We start from the raw sequence: 20,076 nt of genomic DNA, 5'->3' as shown, positions 1-20,076 counted from the left end.
GAAACATTTTTACTTTGAAAATCCCAAATAAGATGTTGGCCAACAAATGAGAACTGATGATAAAAAAACAAAAACAAATGCCCCCACCCCAACAAAAAAAATAATATTCAGTAAATGAAAACCTCTAGTGAAAAATCGAGGAAAATCTTCACAAATTTGTTTTTTGGGGAAAAACACTTTGTTTGAAGGGGAAAAGCTACTTTTGAAAAATGTAGACCAGGAATTTTACCCTTGAGGTTGATGGTTTCGTAGGTATATGTCTATCAAGGAAGTTTGTCATATCAGAGATCCTCTGAGGTAATTTAGATTAGTTGCATGAAGGGCCTTGAAAATTAGGGACTTGGGTACTTTAGTGATGGGCATGGTAGAAGCAGCTGAGTATAATAGAACAGACTTTGACTTGTCTGTGTGTCATGTGTGGTGTGCTGATGAGATGAATCTGTTTGGCGAGAGATTCACTACTTTTCTTCCCTGAGGAGTAAGCTGGAGGGGAGACCCTCAACCCAAGCATGTTGGCCAATAGGACCAGGTCAGAGAAACCTTTTGAAAAGGTCTCTTTTAGGATGGGAGTACTCTCTCTGGGAATCCAACATCAGGGCAAAGAGACACAGATATGAACAGAGGCTGTGCGGAAGCACCAGAGACTCAGGGCTGGCCCTATAGCCAGAAAGCTGAACAGAATGAGGACTGAGACTGCTCTCAGGAGCACAGGGGCAGTAGCCTGCCAAGGATCATAACATGAAATAAGCTGTTGTAGCCAGGGTGCCCAGACACAAGGGACTTGCCTGAAGAAAAGGGTCAGTGTGACCTGACCATGCATTTAGGGAAGGAGCTGCCATGCTTGTAAAGGGGCAAGCCCAGGGCATAAATGGGTGCTCTGTAGGGTGGAGTTTGTGGCCTAGTAGTTGCTCAGAGGGGGAGCAGCATACAAGTTGGTGACGTGAGGCAACTGTTACTTCTAGCTGACAAGAGGACAATGCAAAGAGGACATCAGCAAGACAACAGATCATGGGTCTGAACCTTGGTCCATGAGACCTCCACCCCAATAGTGAATTGCCCTCTGATAATGGGATGGACTATGAGCGGCAGCCCAGGTGTTAGGTTGGAGGAGACCCATGACATAAGGTTTGCCTCTATTGGACTGCCCCCAAGGGGCCAAGATAGAAAATGTTGTGTTTATCTTTGTAGTACTAAGCCAGTGGCTCTCTACCAGGGGTACATGTACCCCTGAGGGGATGCAAAGGTCTTCCAGGGGGTACATCAACTCATCTAGGTATTTGCATAGTTTTTCAATAAGCTACATAAAATGCATTAGAAGTCAGGACAAACTAAAATTTCATGCAAATGATGACTTGCTTATACTGCTTTATATACTATACACTGAAATGTAAGCACAGTATTTATATTCCAGTGGATTTATTTCATAATTATATGGTAGATATGACAAAGTAAACAATTTTTCAGTAATAGTGTGCTGTGACACTTTTTTGTATTTTTATGTCTGATTTTTGTAACCAAGTAGTTTTTAAGTGATGTAAAATTGGGGGTAGAGTAGTCTGGAAAGGTTGAGAGCCACTACACTAAGCCATTGTACCTACAGCATTCCCACTATTCCTTTCTTCCAGCCCTTGAAAATAATCCTTTCATTTGAGCCATATGTTTGGGTGTCCTCCAGCAACCCCATTAGGGTGGAGCTAATTACACCATTTTTATTAATTATTTACTGAGCTACCATTGCTTTTATTAGGAGTGTCCCCTGTAACACAAGCCAGATAATTGCTTTGATCTGCTCAAGCACAGAGCTCTGTGTTGTGCACTAAGTTGTCAAAAAGACTAGAAAAATTGGAGGGAGTTCAGAGAGCAATAAAATCCATAGACGGTTTTGAAAATAAGAACTGAGAGGAAATGTTAAGAGGACTAAAATGCTCAGTCCAGATATTCGCAAAAAGAAAAGGAGTACTTGTGGCACCTTAGAGACTAACCAATTTATTTGAGCATGAGCTTTCGTGAGCTACAGCTCACTTCATCAGATGTTTACCGTGGAAACTGCAGCAGACTTTATATACACACAGAAATCATGAAACAATACCTCCTCCCACCCCACTGTCCTGCTGGTAATAGCTTATCTAAAGTGATCAACAGGTGGGCCTGTGCACTTTAGATAAGCTATTACCACGGTGAAAGTCCAGATATTGAGATTTAAAACAAAAAAGGCTGAGAGGAGACATGATGCCTCTACAGAAATCTAACAGGATGTGGTAAAGAGGGCAAGGCTCAATTGTTGACATTAATCAATGAGGAGAGATCTAGAAGTAATGAACTTTGAGAGCAGTTCTGCTATAAAGGTTACTATGTTCAGATGGCACCTGTCTCTTCGTTATGTATATCCACTCAGCTTAATGACCAAAATAAATTCCAATTGCTTTTTACTGCAATGATTTCCTGGAAAAACTTTACCAAGGAGTTTCCAAGGATTCTCATCCTAGGGGACTCCTTCATAGCTCACTCACCTCTGCCCAATCCTTCCCCCATCTCTTGCTGCTGGCCCTGTGTCTCCTAGGTGGTGCTACACAGTCTCTATGGCAAACAGGCAGGAGATAACGCAATGCAGACTCAGGGGAGTAGGTGAGAGATTGTGTAGCGGAGGCATAGTCGGAGACAATACCCCAAAGTGGAGAGGGGGGACCTAGCCCTCAGAACAGTGTATGTGTGGGAAGGGAGACAGACCCCTCAAACAGACCAGGTGTGGTGGGGTAAATGCATCTGGGTGTGGGGTGCAGGGCAGGGGTACCAGCCTGCTGCAGAGGGAGAGTACCAACCAAAGAGGATGGGCACGAGGGACGCATGTAAGAAGAGAGAGGAGGAAACCTATGCATTTCCATGTCTCATCCCCACCAGTTCTAACAAACTCTTTCTCATGACGAAGGAGAGAGGCAATCCCGCATTCTCGTGTGAGTAAGGTTGGCATCGTCAGGCCCATAGTTTGTACTACCGGTATGGCGCTGCACATGAAGATCATTACTGCATCCTACAGAGCTGATGCAACATCCAAGGAGCCTTTAGAATACAAACTTTACTACAAAAGCAGCTGTTTTCCATATAAAAATATCATGTTCATGAATAACCATGGGCGCTCCGGGGCTGGAGCACCTGCGGGGGAAAAAAATGGTGGATGCAGAGCACCCACCGGCAGCCCACGTATCGGCACCTTTGCCTCCCCACAGCACCTCCTGCCTGCTGGTGGGCCCCACCGATCAGCACCTACCCTTCCCGCCCCTTGCCTGCTGTCCGCCGCAATCAGCTGTCCTTAGAGGCAGCTCTGAGCTGTGCTTAGGGCATGGACTTGTCTGATAAGTGATGACACATAAAATCAGAGGGCCATGCTCCATCTTGAGTGCACTAGAGAGGAAGTGGGCACAAAGAGTTCCTTCCCCTGAATGAAACTATGCAGTGGGCAACTATACATTAGTTGGCTGTGCTAAGAGAGTAAGGGTGAGAAATGCTGCCAAAGTGGATAGAGTGCAAATTCTGCCCTGACTCACACCTTGTTCAGCTCTGTTAGTGCGGTTACAGTCTGGCTGGATTTTGGAATTCCTGGGTGGGTTCTTCATGCTTCTTTTACATTGTGTGGAACACCTATGACTGCAGCAAGGCTATGTTAAGTTACAAAACCTGAGGTGCTAGTCTTGTATCTTTAATGTTAATTACTGTATATCAACTAGAGCTGATCAAAAACTTTCATCAAAATGGGCTTTTTGGAAGAAAATGGTGTGTTGACAAAATGGAAATGTTCACAAAAAATTATTTTTGCCAAAAGTTTTCGCTTTTCTTCAAAATTTGGGGGGTTTTCAATGTAAAGAAAATGCTGATCAAAACTAAAATTTTGTTTCTCTAGAAATTTTTCCTTAAGGGAAATATAATTTTCCAAGCTGCTATAGTATTGTTCTTTAAATAATTCTAGAAATTGATTAAACAATGTAATACAGTGACTTCCTTCTCAACTCGAGCTTGACTGTGCTGTGCTTCCCCAGCACCTTTTGGTTAGGAGAAGTCCTATTTCCTTGTCTCTTTCTTGACCTTTGAGATTAGGATATTAAAGGTTTGTGTATGCTATGTTAACATAGTGCTGAGTTCATTGTTCATAAGCTGCACTTTTGAGTGAATATCTGAGTGAGATGAAGCAGATAAAATAAATAATTCAATGCAATTCAGATTTACTCATGCAGGTGAATAAGTCCAAAGCTTTATATTTAGTTTTTAGGCCACTAAATTGTAGTATAGAGACACAAGTTCTGCTTTTGATCTTGCTCCACTAATATGCTCTGCTGGTTTTTCACTCTGTACTTAGTGTTGCATATGAGATGCAATAGTGAGAAATAAAATTCCATATGCAGTATAGGAGAGAAGAACATCATGTGTACTTAAGTGCTTACCAAGCATTTATGGGAGGTTTTTCAAGGTGCACTTAGGTTTCCGCTTCCCACTGAACATCAGTGGGAGGTAAGCACTTGATTCTCGTTTGTGCCTTTCACAGGGTGGGCTGCCCTTTATGGGAGTTGGGATCAGTCCCACTAGCTACCTCCTTTGGCAATGTGCTTTGAGGCAGAAAGAAGGGACCTGCTCTCTTCATTAGGGAAGAGACCTGCTGGAAGAAGGAAGATTCAGGAACTTTGCAGGAGATTCAGGCTCAGAGAGAACTGTCAGATGGCTACAGTAGAATCAGATAGATGGCAGAAAGCATTAAGGGGGTCTCTGCAGAAGACCTAGAGAGAGACCAAGACACAGACAGCCCCAGAAAGGCTTAGAAACCGGCCAAGGTAGGAAGTGGCCCAAGGACATGCACCAAGGGGTCCGAGTAGTTGAACCTTTGCTGCTTGATACAGGATGCTGGGACCAGAACTCAGAGTCGAGGGAGGGCCTGGGTTCCACTGCAAGGATACCAAGGAAGGTGGGGTGAAAACCCCTTGACATGAGGGACAGAGATGAATCCTGGAGTTGAGCTGAAGGCCGAGTGTGAAGTTTGTTTTCCTCTCTGGAAGTTGGGGGAGGCTTATGGTTTGGCCAGAGGACTAAATGATTCAGAAGCGCTGGAATCAGCTCATCCAAAAGCAAGAGATTGAAAAACTTGGCAATGGAGGACCCCCGGGGGGAAACAGTGAGTGAACTAGAGTGGGGAAACTGAGGCACATGCTGCAGGTACTCAGAGGATAAGTTGTTTCTGTCACAGTACCTTTCAAAATCTCCCCCTTAAAGCTGCTTATAGTAATTAATGTATTAGTGAGAACACTTTTTAGTATGTGTAAAATGACTTTAGGTTATCCTCTCAAAACTGTTATAACTATTAACCTTTTAAATATAATTGAAGTGCAATAAAATAACAGGTTGTAAAATGAGAATAATATTTCTACAGGAAAAATATTCAGCAATTTTTTGTTACCTTTCATCAAAATTTGATTTAAAAATAATTTCCAGAGTGCTGTATGGTCTGGTGTCATGCTGATACACTGTATAACTTAATTTTTTTTTAAATATGTAGTTTGAGTAATCATTAAGGGGACTGGGCAGATTAATATTGGTAATTGTACAGGAGCTTTTCACACTTAGGTCACTAGCTAGAATCAGTAGTAACAAAGGCCCAGATCCACAAGGGGAATTAGGTGCCTAAACCCTGGATTTAAGCACTTCTGTAATTCACAAAACTCCTGCTCAACTGATGCCTAAACTCTCACCCATGCCTAAATTTCCACTGTAAAATCTCTCTAGGTGCCTGAGTTTCTGTCTCTGGACATGTGCATTGCTGCTTTAGTCTAGGGTGACCCACGTGGACACCTTAAGACCCAGAGCCATCCTCAAACCAGATGAGGATAGGCGTTCCCTCCTATCCCACCTGTGGGGCCCAATCTGGTAAGTGCGCAGAGCACACTTAACTCCACATAAAAATGCACTCCAAATGAACTCAATGAAAATTAGAGATAAGCACATGCTTAAATGCTTTTATGACTCAGGGCCTGAATGGGATGGACACTTGACCTCTTGCCCCAGTTTAACTGGTCTGAGGCATGCTGCCTTGGTGGTGTAGGACAGTGGTCCACTGGGTCTGCAGACTGTGTCTAAGGGGTCTGCAAAAGGTGGTTGTTACCATAGAACAGTGGTTTTCAACTTGTGGTCCGCAGACCCTTGGGGATCCTCTCAAACTATATCTAAGATTTCCCAAGGGGTCCACACGTCCATTTGAAATTTTTTAGGGGTCTGCAAATGAAAAGGGGTTGAAAACCACTGGTATAGAGAAACAAACTGCTGCTATACGTGCCCTGTGAATAACGACATGCCTTCGGTTGCCAGGACTGACATTCTAGTGTTTTTTTCACAAGCGGCTTAAATCATTTTTAAAATCTTTAAACCATTATAATAAGCCCTTGGGTTTTTCACAAGCCACACATTAATTAGCTTGCTTCTTAAGCTCCAGCACGTGAAGTGGGAATGCTTCGAGAGGTCCTTGGCTGGAAAACACAAGAACTTCTTTTGATTAACTCCCTGCTTCTCAATAATGATGGTCTGGGTCATTTTGATAAACTTCACCTGATTTTAAGTTTCTTAAATGTCATGATGGCCTCCAGCCCAAACATTAAATTGGGTAAACCTGACATAATCCCACAAAGAGGTAGGGGTGGGGAGGAGAAATCTGTGGGCCACCAATCACTGCCACTCTCTATTTCAGGAGAAGTGGAACCCAGCTCTACCACCTGGTTTATGTAATCGAGGCTCTCTCTGCTGGCCCTTTTAACTGCAATGTGCCTGGGATTAGCCTTGTTGTTTCTGGAGTGCCAGAAGTTTGGGGGAGCTGTAAACTCTATGGGTCCCATGTGCCAGCTCCTTGTATTCTCTCTCTGTGTTTATAATAAAAATTCAGTATATATCCTTACAAGTAAAAAAGCTGTTGTATGTGACAGGGCTGTGGAAATGTTCCAGGCAGGACTGCACCCCGACCCCAAACCAGGGCAGGTATGAGTTCTATCCAAAGCGGTGAGTCCACATGCTTGCACACTGACTGACTGAGTTTGCACAGCACTGCTGCCCATTCGACTCAACGAGCTTATCGTTGCTGACTTGGGATCCCCGCTGCCCTCCATCTTGTGATCAGGCGCCCTCACCCTGGGGCTTTCAGACAAGCTGGGTTGCCATTCCTCTGCCTTATCTATTGAGGGGAAGGGGGCATCAGAGAAGGCTACTGATTTCCCCCAACTCCACTATCTAGATCTGTCTTGGGTGTTTCTAAGGAATCTTTAGGGTGGAGGAGGAGCAGTGACATCCCCCTCACAGAGTAAGAGGAAAGGGGAGACCCCTCTACTGTTAGTGCTGCTGCTTTGCTAAGTGGCCTGGGTGAATAGTACCTACTAAGGCTTAGTACAGTGCTCCCTCAGTGGATTCTCTTAAGCAGACATATGATGGCCCTTGAAGACCCTGGGAGGTGACCACCCAGCCACATATCCGAGAGGTCAGACCAGCATCATTTCTCTAAAGACAACAGTGGTAAGCAGGGAAGAGGGGATTCTGATTCCAACAAATGAGCAGGGGTTAATTTGCTGCCCATCTTTGTGAGCAGACTCTGTGGAGTTGGGGTTATACAGCATAACTGAATGCAGCAATGTTCCTTCAGTGCTGGCTTCCTAATCTTTCCAGACAAAGCTTTGGAGTAACCCTGGGGATGAATTTAAAATTGTGCATTACACTAAGGAATTGCCAGCAGGTGCAGGTTTTCAGCATACGTGCCAAAACAGACATCTTCATTGTGAAAGAGACATCTGAGAGTTGAATCTGATCCCACAGCAGGAAAGCTAATTCACACAAAATCTGGAGGAGCTGGCAAAGTCAATGCAATTTAAAAATAAAAATCAAGTTTTCCCCAATTGCAATGAAGAACTCCCACCACCACCACAGCCATATCACCTTGAAAGCCAGAACTAAGATTGGCAAAGTAAGAAAGGGACTTCTTAACCTTAATGAGATTCCCACTACCTGCACTCAGTTAATAATTAATAAGCCAAATCTTGGGGTCTTTATTCACTTCTGACTGGGTTCTCACTCAGGCAAAACTCTCCTTGAATTCATTAATATTTTTGCCTGAGTAGCAGCATGTGGCCGAACAATAATAAACGTTCAGAGGTATTGCTATTTATATGTATTGCGGTAGCACCTTGGAGCTGTAGTATAGACCAGGACCTCATTGTGCCAGGCGCTGTACAAATGCAGAACAATAAGATGATCCCTGCACCAAAGAGCTTACAAATCCATGCTTCCTTAAATACCTCTTAAAGGTGTCGTTCAGTTTAGATATCCTAGTGTACAACATCTGCACAAGTATCCCATTGAACTATTGTCACTCCCTTCACAATCCCATATCTTCACCTTCTCGTGGGGGGCACACCTGTAACGTGCAGGCAGTGCCTGTGATTAGAGTATTGGCATACTAATGATATTAAAGTTGGCATTGTGCTGCTGGTTTTCCCCTGCAGAATAGGAAGTAGTTCATCTCCACTCCACTGCTTTGTTCTTGGGCCACTTGGGCCCAGAACCTCAAAAGTATTTAGGCACCTAATTCCTATTAAGGATCTGGGCCTACTCACTAATCGTTAATTAGCTAATGTTTGCACTGTGTTGTTAAGGCAGAAAGGATTGCGTAAGTGCTATTGCTAGTATGATCATTGATTAGTCCCTAAAGTACAGCTGCTAAAAAGGTTTAGTTATTTCAGGTGCAATCAGCTGTTTAATACTCTCAAAGTATGCATGCTATGGTGGGACTAGTGTCATTAGATTAATCATTAAGTAATGTGAACATTATTCAACATAACCCTATAAGTAAAGGATATTTCTATTTATCTTGTATGCCACGAAGTTAATGATCCATTCTGCAATCTATCTCAGAAGGGATGTAATTTACATGCAGAAGAACTTGGAAGGGAAATATTTCTACCTTACCCTTTTTAATATTTATATAAAATTGCTTTGCTGAGCCAAATCACCTGCTCCCATGTCAAATGTGTATGCCAATGTCTAGAGAGTCACATGAAAGAGCATTAGAGAAAGAGATGAGATTATAATGAACTAAACCTAGGAGATATGCATTCCAATGCAGTGGATGGAATAAATGCCATGGATAGGAGATCTGAAAGACTGGAGGAGATGACAGGACTAAGCAATCAAGCAGAACCCCTAAGGAGGATATACTATGGAAGTCTGCTGTGTTTGCAGTTGTTTATACATTCTCAGGGTGGTAAATAATGTAAAACCTCTTCATAATATCATGTCAAAATATTCTGATCTTTTTTTTCACAGTGAAGTAAGTCATCCCAAACAGCTAGAAATTAAAAGGCATTATTACATTGCTGGGTGAGAATTCGGAGTTTGTATTAGATAGGTAGCAGTTTTACTCTCTAATAATACACTTGTGCCTCTGTACCTGTCTACTATTTCTCTCTTGCTATTCTCGTAACACATTAACAAGATTGTGTTATTTCAATGAACAGCATATTTAGGGAGCTACCTAAATCCCAAACAGTTGAAAGCAACTGCATAACCTTTTCGTAAAGGAAGAATCATAGAATCATAGAATATCAGGGTTGGAAGGGACCTCAGGAGGTCATCTATTCCAGCCCCCTGCTCAAATCAGGACCAATCCCCAACTAAATCATCCCGGGCAGGGCTTTGTCAAGCCTGACCTTGAAAACCTCTAAGGAGATTCCACCACCTCCCTAGGTAACCCATTCCAGTGCTTAAGAGTGAGCATGCCCCAAGGAAAGTCAGTTTACTGTCTCAAAGTAGGTTCAGATACACAAGAGATCATTTAAATTGTTTTAGAAAGGGAAACAGATGAGTACTATTGTAGAACATTCTTCTCTGTTAATAAGTAACTTCCAAGGAAAAAATGAATTTGGGCTAATATGTACTTTTTTGTATTTTGTGCTTCTTCTTCTAACTTCTCAGTGAATCCTTTATTTCAATGCATTTGGAGGAAGCTAAGAGGTACTGGCAGGTGTTTGACATTAACTGTGCAGTCTGATTATATTTTCAAAGCTATAAGGAAAAATCTGAGGTAACTTTTCATGGCGGGAAATATACAGAGAGTGAGAGTGAGTTTTATGGGATTTTGGTTTTGATTTTTAGTCCCCCTTGTGTTTGAATCCCGATGTCATGGACTTCAATAGGGCCAGGATTCCACCCCCATGCATAAAGACATCTACATTTTCAATCCTCCATTTAGGTCAGCTAGCTCAAGTTTAAAGTACTACCTAACAGTGTGAACAGGAGTCAGTGAAGACAAGACCTTTGTCTAATAAAAATGGGCCAACTGCAGCTCTCCTTAATTTAAATGGGCAGTAAAATACCTCCCTTGTGAGTAACTCAAGAGCAGAATATAAACTGCTTGTTATGCCAACAGCTCCTAATTGCTCCTTCTTTATTCTAGTTGCTTCTTGCACTATTTGGGATTCTTCTATCAGGGCCTTGGGTACTATACTCCTGGTGTCCTTTAAATAAGACTTTTCCACTCTGTGTGTTGTACTTCACACTCTGACTCATTTTTGACAGTGATTTATTCATGTCCCACTACCACCCGAGTAGCTGTGTTAATTCCCTTTTGTTTGGCTAAGTAGATAGACACAGCTCAGTCAAGGTGGACTTTGACTCTTGTTTGCTGACAGGGATATCAGCGTCTGGTGGCAAAACTCTCATTTACTTCAGTGGGGCCAGGATTTCATCCCTGGAACAAAAGCTTTTTTCCTGTGAGAAGAAATGCTTGGCTGCTAGTAATTGTGGTGACAGTCCTCCTGCTCTCTTGTCCTACAAGGATTCCGGAACCATGTGATATGTATATGTCTACCTACCAGGAAGAGAAGAAGGAAAAAGTATATTAATTTTCCCATCACAAAAAGTGGGAACTGTCTGTTACTTCTGTTCCAAAAGCTTGAACTGGGATTTTGAATAGCATATGTTTCTCACGATTCCTTGCTTAACTCATAGCAACAATGGCTTAGCGAGGTCCAAAACAAAGAAGCCCAAGAAGCTCTTCTAAAAGAAAATGGTTGTATAGTCCCCTGTATCTTACTATGCTGAGGCAAGAGGTAATTGCCTGATACAAAATTACTTGGCTGTCTTTGTTAGTGATTGACCTTGAAAAGCAAAGAAATCCTGGCCTTGGAACAAAACAAAAAGGGATGCAGAAGAGCATCCAGATTCATAATGGGAAGTTGCAGTGGTTTAGGTTTAGGCTTAGCGCGTGTCTACACCTAAAACGCTGCAGCACTGTACTGCTGTAGCTCTTCAGTGAAGACACTACCTATGCCGGCGGGAGGGGTTCTCCCATGTGCATAGGGATACCACCTCCCCAAGAGGCGGTAGGCTAGGTCAATGAGAGCTTGTCTATACTGGCATGCTAAATTGGCATTGCTGTGATTGCTGCACTGGTGTTGATATAGTGGGTCTGGTGAAGACATAAGTCAATGGCAAAGCACTTTCCCATCAACTTCAGTTCTCCACCTCCCCAAGAAGCGGAAGGTAAGTCGATGGGAGAGCATCTCTCACCGACACAGAACAGTGTAGACACTGCATTAGGTCGATGTAAGCTACGTCTTTCACAGGGGTCGGACCCCTGAGCGATGTAACTTACATCGACTTAAGCAGCAGTGAGGACCAGACCTGAGAGAATTCTCTCATCAACCTAGCACTGTCTACGCAGGGTGTTAGGTTGGTTTAACTGTGTCATTCTGTCCTACTAGAATAGTTCAAAAAAGGACTTATGTGAAATTTCTTCTCAGCATGACACTCTGTTTCAACACAATGACAGTACAGCTTGGCATAAACATCACACCAGCTCTGCTACATCTCACCTTTCTTACTCATCCGCTACCTCCTCTTGAACTTGATTTTCCTTCTCATCTTCATAAAAGTAAAGTGAACACAAGACAGCTGGTTTCTGGTCCTCAGTGCTCAGGTGAAGAGGGCAGAAAAGTTTGATATACTGAGGTAGAGATGGAGTACTTGTGGCACCTTAGAGACTAACCAATTTATTTGAGCATAAGCTTTCGTGAGCTACAGCTCACTTCATCGGATGCATACTGTGGAAAATACAGAAGAAGATGTTTGTTTTTATACACGCAAATCATGAAAAAATGGGTGTTTATAACCTTAAACGCCCATTTTTTCATGATTTGTGTGTATAAAAACATCATCTTCTGTATTTTCCACAGTATGCATCCGATGAAGTGAGCTGTAGCTCACGAAAGCTTATGCTCAAATAAATTGGTTAGTCTCTAAGGTGCCACAAGTCCTCCTTTTCTTTTTGCGAATACAGACTAACACGGCTGTTACTCTGAAACCTGAGGTAGAGATGTGTCTGTGCACTAATGGGTAAGTGTGCTGGTTCGGTGAACCAATTACAGATGATGTATGGTCTGCAAGATTCTGTTCAGTAATTGTAGACACAGAAGAAACTCTAAGGAAAATAAATACAGAGAGCACCTAAATGATGTATAGTCACTCTTTAAAAAGAAACTCTTCCTCCAAGCTTTGGCTATTCATTTTTCTGCACATCACTTGAACATGGTAATTGTGTATGTACTTGGATTGGATGAGAATAGCAGAGGCCAATTATTTCTTTCGGTCTCCTGGAAATCATGAATTCTTTGCAACTAGCCTAAAGCTGAAGCATTATTGAAGGAATCTGATTTAACTGTGCCTAACAGGAGTGTATAGTCAAAAGGGCTTCTCCCTAGAACTTTTCATTTAGTTTTTGACTTATTTTTGCGTTCCATTCTTTGTCCTTTTAAAAGCATGGAATGGAAAGTGCTGGCTTTCAAAAGCAGACTCTTATTTTGTACATGAATTTTAAAATCTGCAATGGTTTCTGTGTGCTCTTTAGTACTTGAATAGCTATCTACCCGCAAACACATTCTTCACATTATACATTGTGTTTGCAATTGTTTGTGTTTGCAAGTAACTGGAGGCTGAATTGAGACCCTTCTCAAAATCAGGGCCAAACTGAATATTCCTTACCAATGTTGTTAGTGATGTTCTTGTCGCCATGTCAGTCCCAGGATATTAGAGAGACAAGGTGGATGAGGTAATATCTTTTTGGACCAACTTCTATTGGTGAAAGAGACAAGTTGGTTATCAGAAATTTCCCTCCCTTCCTGTGTGTGTTTCCTATGGCACACTTGCCCATACTACAGTGTTGATGTCTATAAGCACTGTAGGTTTATCTCAGTGTGCTTTAGAGTTTGTCTACACTGCCTCACAGTGCAGGCCATGGGGGTGTGAATTGCAGAGTGTCCCAAAATGTTGTGGTCTAACTGCTCTGTGTGGATGCTGCTTGAAGTGGGAGCTGGAAACCCAAATTACATCCACACCCCCGCATGATTAAATCTGACTCCCTCCCACATCTATCGTTAGTTGTTATGATTTATTGAATAAAGAATCAACAAGGCAGGAATAGAAGAAAACATATAACAGTTTATTAACAAGGACTCCCAAAATCAATAATGGATAAGTAAAACCACTCGGGTGTTAACCAAACCAACAGGCTGGGGTGGGGTGTGGTAGGACTAGGGGGTCTCAAAGGGCCAGGCACACCCTGCCACAGCTCCCTATGAAATAAGTAGATCATCCTTAGACTTGGGTATGGGCTCAGCACCTCGACTAGGATTTGGGGGTCTGGTTTGGCAGTGCAGAGATATCTTAAGATCAGCGGTTCTCATGAGATTTTTGTCTGCATTTCAAATGGAAATAGAAATCAGGCAAACGGGCCTTATACATTTTTTTTGGATCTGACCCAGAACCAAAACTGTAGGGAATGGTTTGGATCCAGGAATTCAATTCTAAAACCTCCTCCCCACCCAAAATTGGAAAAGGCTCAGATTCAAAGTCCTAGTTTTGGTTCATTTCTAGTATTAATGGATTTGTATGACCCAGGCAGACTGTGAAGAGCTACAAAAGGATCTCTCAAAACTGGATGACGGGGCAACAAAATGGCAGATGAAATTTAATGTTGATAAATGCAAAGTAATGCACATTGGAAAGCATAATCCCAGCTATACATATAAAATGATGGGGTCTAAATTAGCTGTTACCACTCAGGAAAGAGATCTTGGAGTCATTGTGGATAGTTCTCTGAAATCATCCACTCAATGTGCAGCAGCAGTCAAAAAAGTGAACAGAATGCTGGGAATAATTAAGAAAGGGATAGATAATAGGAAAGAAAATACCATGTTGCCTCTATATAAATCCATAGTACACCCACATCTTGAATACTGTGTACAGATGTGGTCGCCCCATCTCAAAAAAGATATATTGGAATCGGAAAAGGTTCAGAAAAGGGTAACAAAAATGATTAGGAGTATGGAATGGCTTCAGTATGAGGAGAGATTAATAAGACTGGGACTTTTCAGCTTGGAAAAGAGATGGCTAAGGGGAGATATGATTGAGGTCTATAAAATCATGACTGGTGTAGAGAAAGTAGACAAGGAAGTGTTGTTTAATACTTCTCATAACACAAGAACTAGAGGTCACCAAATGAAATTAATAGGGAGCAGGTTTAAAACAAATAAAAGGAGAATTTCTTCACACAACGCACAGTCAACCTGTGGAACTCCTTGCCAGAGGATGTTTTGAAGGCCAAGACTATAACAGGGCTCAAAAAAGAACTAGATAAATTCATGGAGGATAGGTCTACCAATGGCTATTAGCCAGGATGGGCAGGGATGGTGTCCCTAGCCTGTGTTTGCCAGAAGCTGGGAATGAGCGACAGGGGATGGATCACTTGATGATTACCTGTTCTGTTCATTCCCTCTGCGGCACCTGGCACTGACACTGTTGGAAGACAGGATACTGGGCTAGATGGACCTTTGGTCTGACCTAGTAGGGCTATTCTTATGTTTTTATGTATGTATGTTTTTTGGTTTTTTTTAAAAGGAAAATCCTTCCAAAAATACACACATGCCCAGAGGTCAGGTCATTATCTACCCATCTTGACTATGTTGCAATGGCCGGCTTAACGTACAAGGAGAGCATAACATTTTATCTGGTTATTTTAGAGTACAAGATAAAAGTGGCAATATCAAGTGACTGGGACAATTAAGAGCTGGAGGACTCCAGGTAACAATGTAGTTATGCTAAATCAAAGAAAAGACGTTTTTGCTTTTTTCTAAACATGATCCCACAAGACTCAGTACTTGGAATCTTTCCATGTAAATAATTCACGTAAAGAGAGCAGCTGTAAAACAAAGAGAAATTGTGTAAAGAGGAAAAGAAGGTAAAAAGATGTTGGAATAACTTAAATTATCATATACTAAAGCAAGACAGGTCTCATTTGGTCTATAAATGAGGATGGGATATTTAACTGTTGTGACACTTGCTTCACATGCAGAGGGTAAAATAGATGACCAAACATGGATTAAGGAATAAATCTCCCTTAACAGCATATTGGCAAGAAACTTGAGCCTTACTATCCTTCTTCTGGAGCTTTTAGCATGAGTCATCTATTAGAATCAGGTGGATGAATCCTGCATAATTTCATGCAATTACAGTGGGAAGTATTGGACTTTTGTTTTTAATGTGAACAAACATTTCTTTCTTTTAAAAAGTACTGTAGGCTTCATAGAAAAATGATTGGGAGTGAACTGAAACAAGAGGTGGTTGAGTCAATTTAACTAATATAACTTTGTCAGGCAACAGTTCTGTAGTATAGGAAAAAAAGCCTAAATTAGACGTCAGTACCATGATTAATGGTCATGCACGTAATTGGTGGTACTGGAGTGAGGGTCACTGATGGCAAGCTGACTGAAATAAGTGACAGGTTTCAGAGTAACAGCCGTGTTAGTCTGTATTCGCAAAAAGAAAAAGAGTACTTGTGGCACCTTAGAGACTAACCAATTTATTTGAGCATAAGCTTTCATGAGCTACAGCTCACTTCATCAGATGCATTCAGTGGAAAATACAGTGGGGAGATTTATATACATAGAGAACATGAGACAATGGGTGTTACCATACACACTGTAACCAGAGTGATCACTTAAGGTGAGCTATTACCAGCAGGAGAGCGGTGGGGGGGGGGGTGAGAACCTTTTGTAGTGATAATCAAGGTGGGCCATTTCCAGCAGTTGACAAGAACGTCTGGAGAAACAGTGGGGGAGTGGGGGGGATAGTTTTACTTTGTGTAATGACCCATCCACTCCCAGTCTCTATTCAAGCCTAAGTTAATTGTATCCAGTTTGCAAATTAATTCCAATTCAGCAGTCTCTCGTTGGAGTCTGTTTTTTGAAGTTTTTTTGTTGAAGAATTGCCACTTTTAGGTCTGTAATCGAGTGACCAGAGAGATTGAAGTGTTCTCCAACTGGTTTTTGAATGTTATAATTCTTGACATCTGATTTGTGTCCATTTATTCTTTTATGTAGAGACTGTCCAGTTTGACCAATGTACATGGCAGAGGGGCATTGCTGGCACATGATGGCATTATCACATTGGTAGATGTGCAGGTGAACGAGCCTCTGATAGTGTGGCTGATGTGATTAGGCCCTAGGATGGTGTCCCCTGAATAGATATGTGGACACAGTTGGCAACGGGCTTTGTTGCAAGGATAGGTTCCTGGGTTAGTGGCTCTGTTGTGTGGTTGCTGGTGAGTATTTGCTTCAGGTTGGGGGGCTGTCTGTAGGCAAGGACTGGCCTGTCTCCCAAGATCTGTGAGAGTGATGGGTCATCCTTCAGGATAGGTTGTATATCCTTAATAATGCGTTGGAGAGATTTTAGTTGGGGGCTGAAGGTGATGGCTAGTGGCGTTCTGTTATTTTCTTTGTTGGGCCTGTCCTGTAGTAGGTGACTTCTGGGTGCTCTTCTGGCTCTGTCAATCTGCTTCTTCACTTCAGCAGCTGGGTATTGTAGTTGTAAGAATGCTTGATGGAGATCTTGTAGGTGTTTGTCTCTGTCTGACGGGTTGGAGCAAATGTGGTTGTATCGTAGAGCTTGGCTGTAGACGATGGATCGTGTGGTGTGGTCTGGATGAAAGCTGAAGGCATGTAGGTAGGAATAGCGGTCAGTAGGCTTCCGGTATAGGGTAGTGTTTATGTGACCATCGTTTATTAGCACTGTAGTGTCCAGGAAGTGGATCTCTTGTGTGGACTGGTCCAGGCTGAGGTTGATGGTGGGATGGAAATTGTTGAAATCATGGTGGAATTCCTCAAGGGCTTCTTTTCCATGGGTCCAGATGATGAAGATGTCATCAATGTAGCACAAGTAGAGTAGGGGCATTAGGGGACGAGAGCTGAGGAAGCGTTATTCTAAGTCAGCCATAAAAATGTCGGCATACTGTGGGGCCATGCAGGTACCCAAAGCATACTGGATACTCTCATATTACAGCAAATGAAAAGATGGGAGTTGCCTTACCAAGTGTGGGGGTCAGTGCTAACTCTGCCAATTCAATCAAGGTGGAAGTGGCCTATTCCCAACAGTTGACAAGAACGTTAACTTGTGAATAGGCCCTAACTGTGGTGGGGCGATAGACGGAACCCATATCCCTATCTTGACACCTGACCACTGTGGCGGTTCAGTGATGAGACAGAACACCGCTTTATGCAAGCAAACAGGCTGGTCAGCGGAGATAGGCTGTTCTGCCCCCCCACCTTCCACCTTCTCCTTTTATTATATTTCTCCCCCTAAGCATTACACACTGCTACACAAAGGAATGTATGACGTTGATTCATATACTTAGTTACCATCCTTTATCTACTACAATCCTGGTTCTCAGGCCTTGAGCCCAGGCTAAGAAAGCCTCCCACAGTTGCTGTCCAAACAACCAAGTTCTCATGGTTCATATCTAGCCCTTGTCCTTGGATAGAGCAATGTGTGCATTGCTTCTACGAAACAGTCAGGGTGTGCCCCGCCTGCTTCCAGGTGGAATAGCTAAACATTAACCCTTCATCGCCCCGTTTTTTATTTATTGATATTTGGCCATCTCATGGTAGCCGTCAATTTGTTTTGTCATGCTATTTAACTCCCAGACAGACAAGGACATAACCTGGGGAGCTTTCCAGGGCAAAATTTTACAAAGTCTTAACAAGGAAGGAATACATTGTACACAGCAGCAGCAAAAAAATAAGCCCAATAATTACAAACACAGAATAACCAAAAGCTCAACATCTGCAATATAATCATCTAAAAGGGGTACACTTCTTTTACTACAATTATAACCAGCAAAAGGCAATATAAGTGTCATTCTACTAAGACAGCAAAGGGTGCCATCACTTAAATTTGCAGGAATATAATTAAAGGTGCGTGAACCGCAAGTAAAAACCCATCCTGATGGTAGCATGATATGGCCATAATTATATGAAACATTAACAGCATGGGAACAATTTAAAAGGGGTTGAGAAATTTTTCGACAGCCCAAGGGCACCTTTGTACTAGTGCAGTTAACTACACGCGCACAGGTGACATTGTGAGCCCCGGCCGGGTACGGTGTGTGGAGGGATATAGCCGTGCGAGGCAGAGTATAGTTGGCCGGGCCCCAATTAGCCATGCTAGAGTACTGGGAGGAAAGATTAGCATAAGCAGAGAACAGTGTCTTATTCTCCATCTCCTCAGGATGATGACATACTGGAATAAGGCATGTACCTAACAAATCTCCGGCTGCTACAAAATTAAATAAACAAAAGTGGGTAACATTTGCTATTGAAGCCAATCTTTCCCATTTGTTATATGTCATTCGGGCTTGTAACGGGGGAGGCGCTTCCGAGCCAACCCCTACAGGAAATAGCAGGCACAAAAGGCACACAATCATCACAGAATTAGCAGTGATTTGGGCGAGAATCGCCACAAACAAAGTCTCAGGAGTCTCTGGCTGTTGATCTGCTGCCAGTCTTCGTTGGGCCGCGGCGACCAATGCTTTTACTGCTTCCCATGTCACGGGCTGGCTTGGGACGCTACGCCTCCTCCATCTCCGTCCCACTGTTGTCGACCCGGGGGGCAACGCGGTCTCCTCCAAAGTCAGCTGAAACTCTGGTATGGGATTCGACAGTCCCTGGTGCCATTCCATGTTGTTTAAGTGCCGGTTGCACACACTGAGCTGGAACCCACAACGGTCCTGCAGGGAGAGACACAGCAGCATATCCCCGACCCCAAGTGATTAGAGGTACTGGGCCCAGCCACTGTGGATCAGGCAGCTGACGGTAAATTCACGCGGTCTTTCCAGTACCTCAGATTTGTGAAAATGCCGATCCGCAGGGGTCTGCTGATCTGCATTCAGTATTAAATTATTTAAAGTAAACAAGACTTTACAGCTTGCCGCTGTAAAGTCTGTAGCGTAGACAAAGCCTCACTGATACAGAGGATCATCCCTTTGTGTCTTTCTAAGTTTGGATGCTGGAGACAATACTTCAAAGCCCTCATTGACCTTTAATTATTTAAGCATCTTCCTTGACTATTTCAACATTGGGCCAAACTCTCAGCTGGTGTAATGTAGTGTGGCTCCATTGATTCCAAAGGAGCTATGCTAATGAACAGCCACCGAGGATGTGGCCTTGCCTTTATTCTAGTATAAAGGAAATTAGTAATTGTACAGGTGGGTAACTGACACTCCCATGCCTCGAGCTATTAAATGAGCTTTCACGCTTCTCCTTTTGATGAGCTAAATAGAGGTGTTAGCTATTTTTTTTCCAGTCAGGTATTTGCATGTTAATTGAATCCTTGTCTGGGAAGCCACCCTATCTCTTTCTGAACTTAATTCACGAAACACTGTAAGTGAAATTATTGTAATTGCTGAGTAGGTTAAACTAAGTGTTCAGAAAGATCACTAAAAAGAAAAGGAGTACTTGCGGCACCTTAGAGACTAACAAATTTATTTGAGCATAAGCTTTCGTGAGCTACACTGCAATTGTAGATACAAACCAGGAATTAATAGGGCACACAAAAAATGTAAGCTCATGGAACTCTTATTTAGTACCATGGGTTTCCTGCCCATGGAGCTCTTACAAGATAGGGGCTTAATGCTGTGAATAACATTTGTAACTAGCTATTACACTAGGATAGTAAGGTACC

The sequence above is a fragment of the Lepidochelys kempii genome, chromosome 3 (genome assembly GCF_965140285.1).
Source record: "Lepidochelys kempii isolate rLepKem1 chromosome 3, rLepKem1.hap1, whole genome shotgun sequence".
Classification (NCBI taxonomy): Eukaryota; Metazoa; Chordata; order Testudines; family Cheloniidae; genus Lepidochelys; species Lepidochelys kempii.
The sequence above is the reverse complement of the archived record's forward strand: the minus strand, read 5'-3'. Positions refer to the sequence as shown.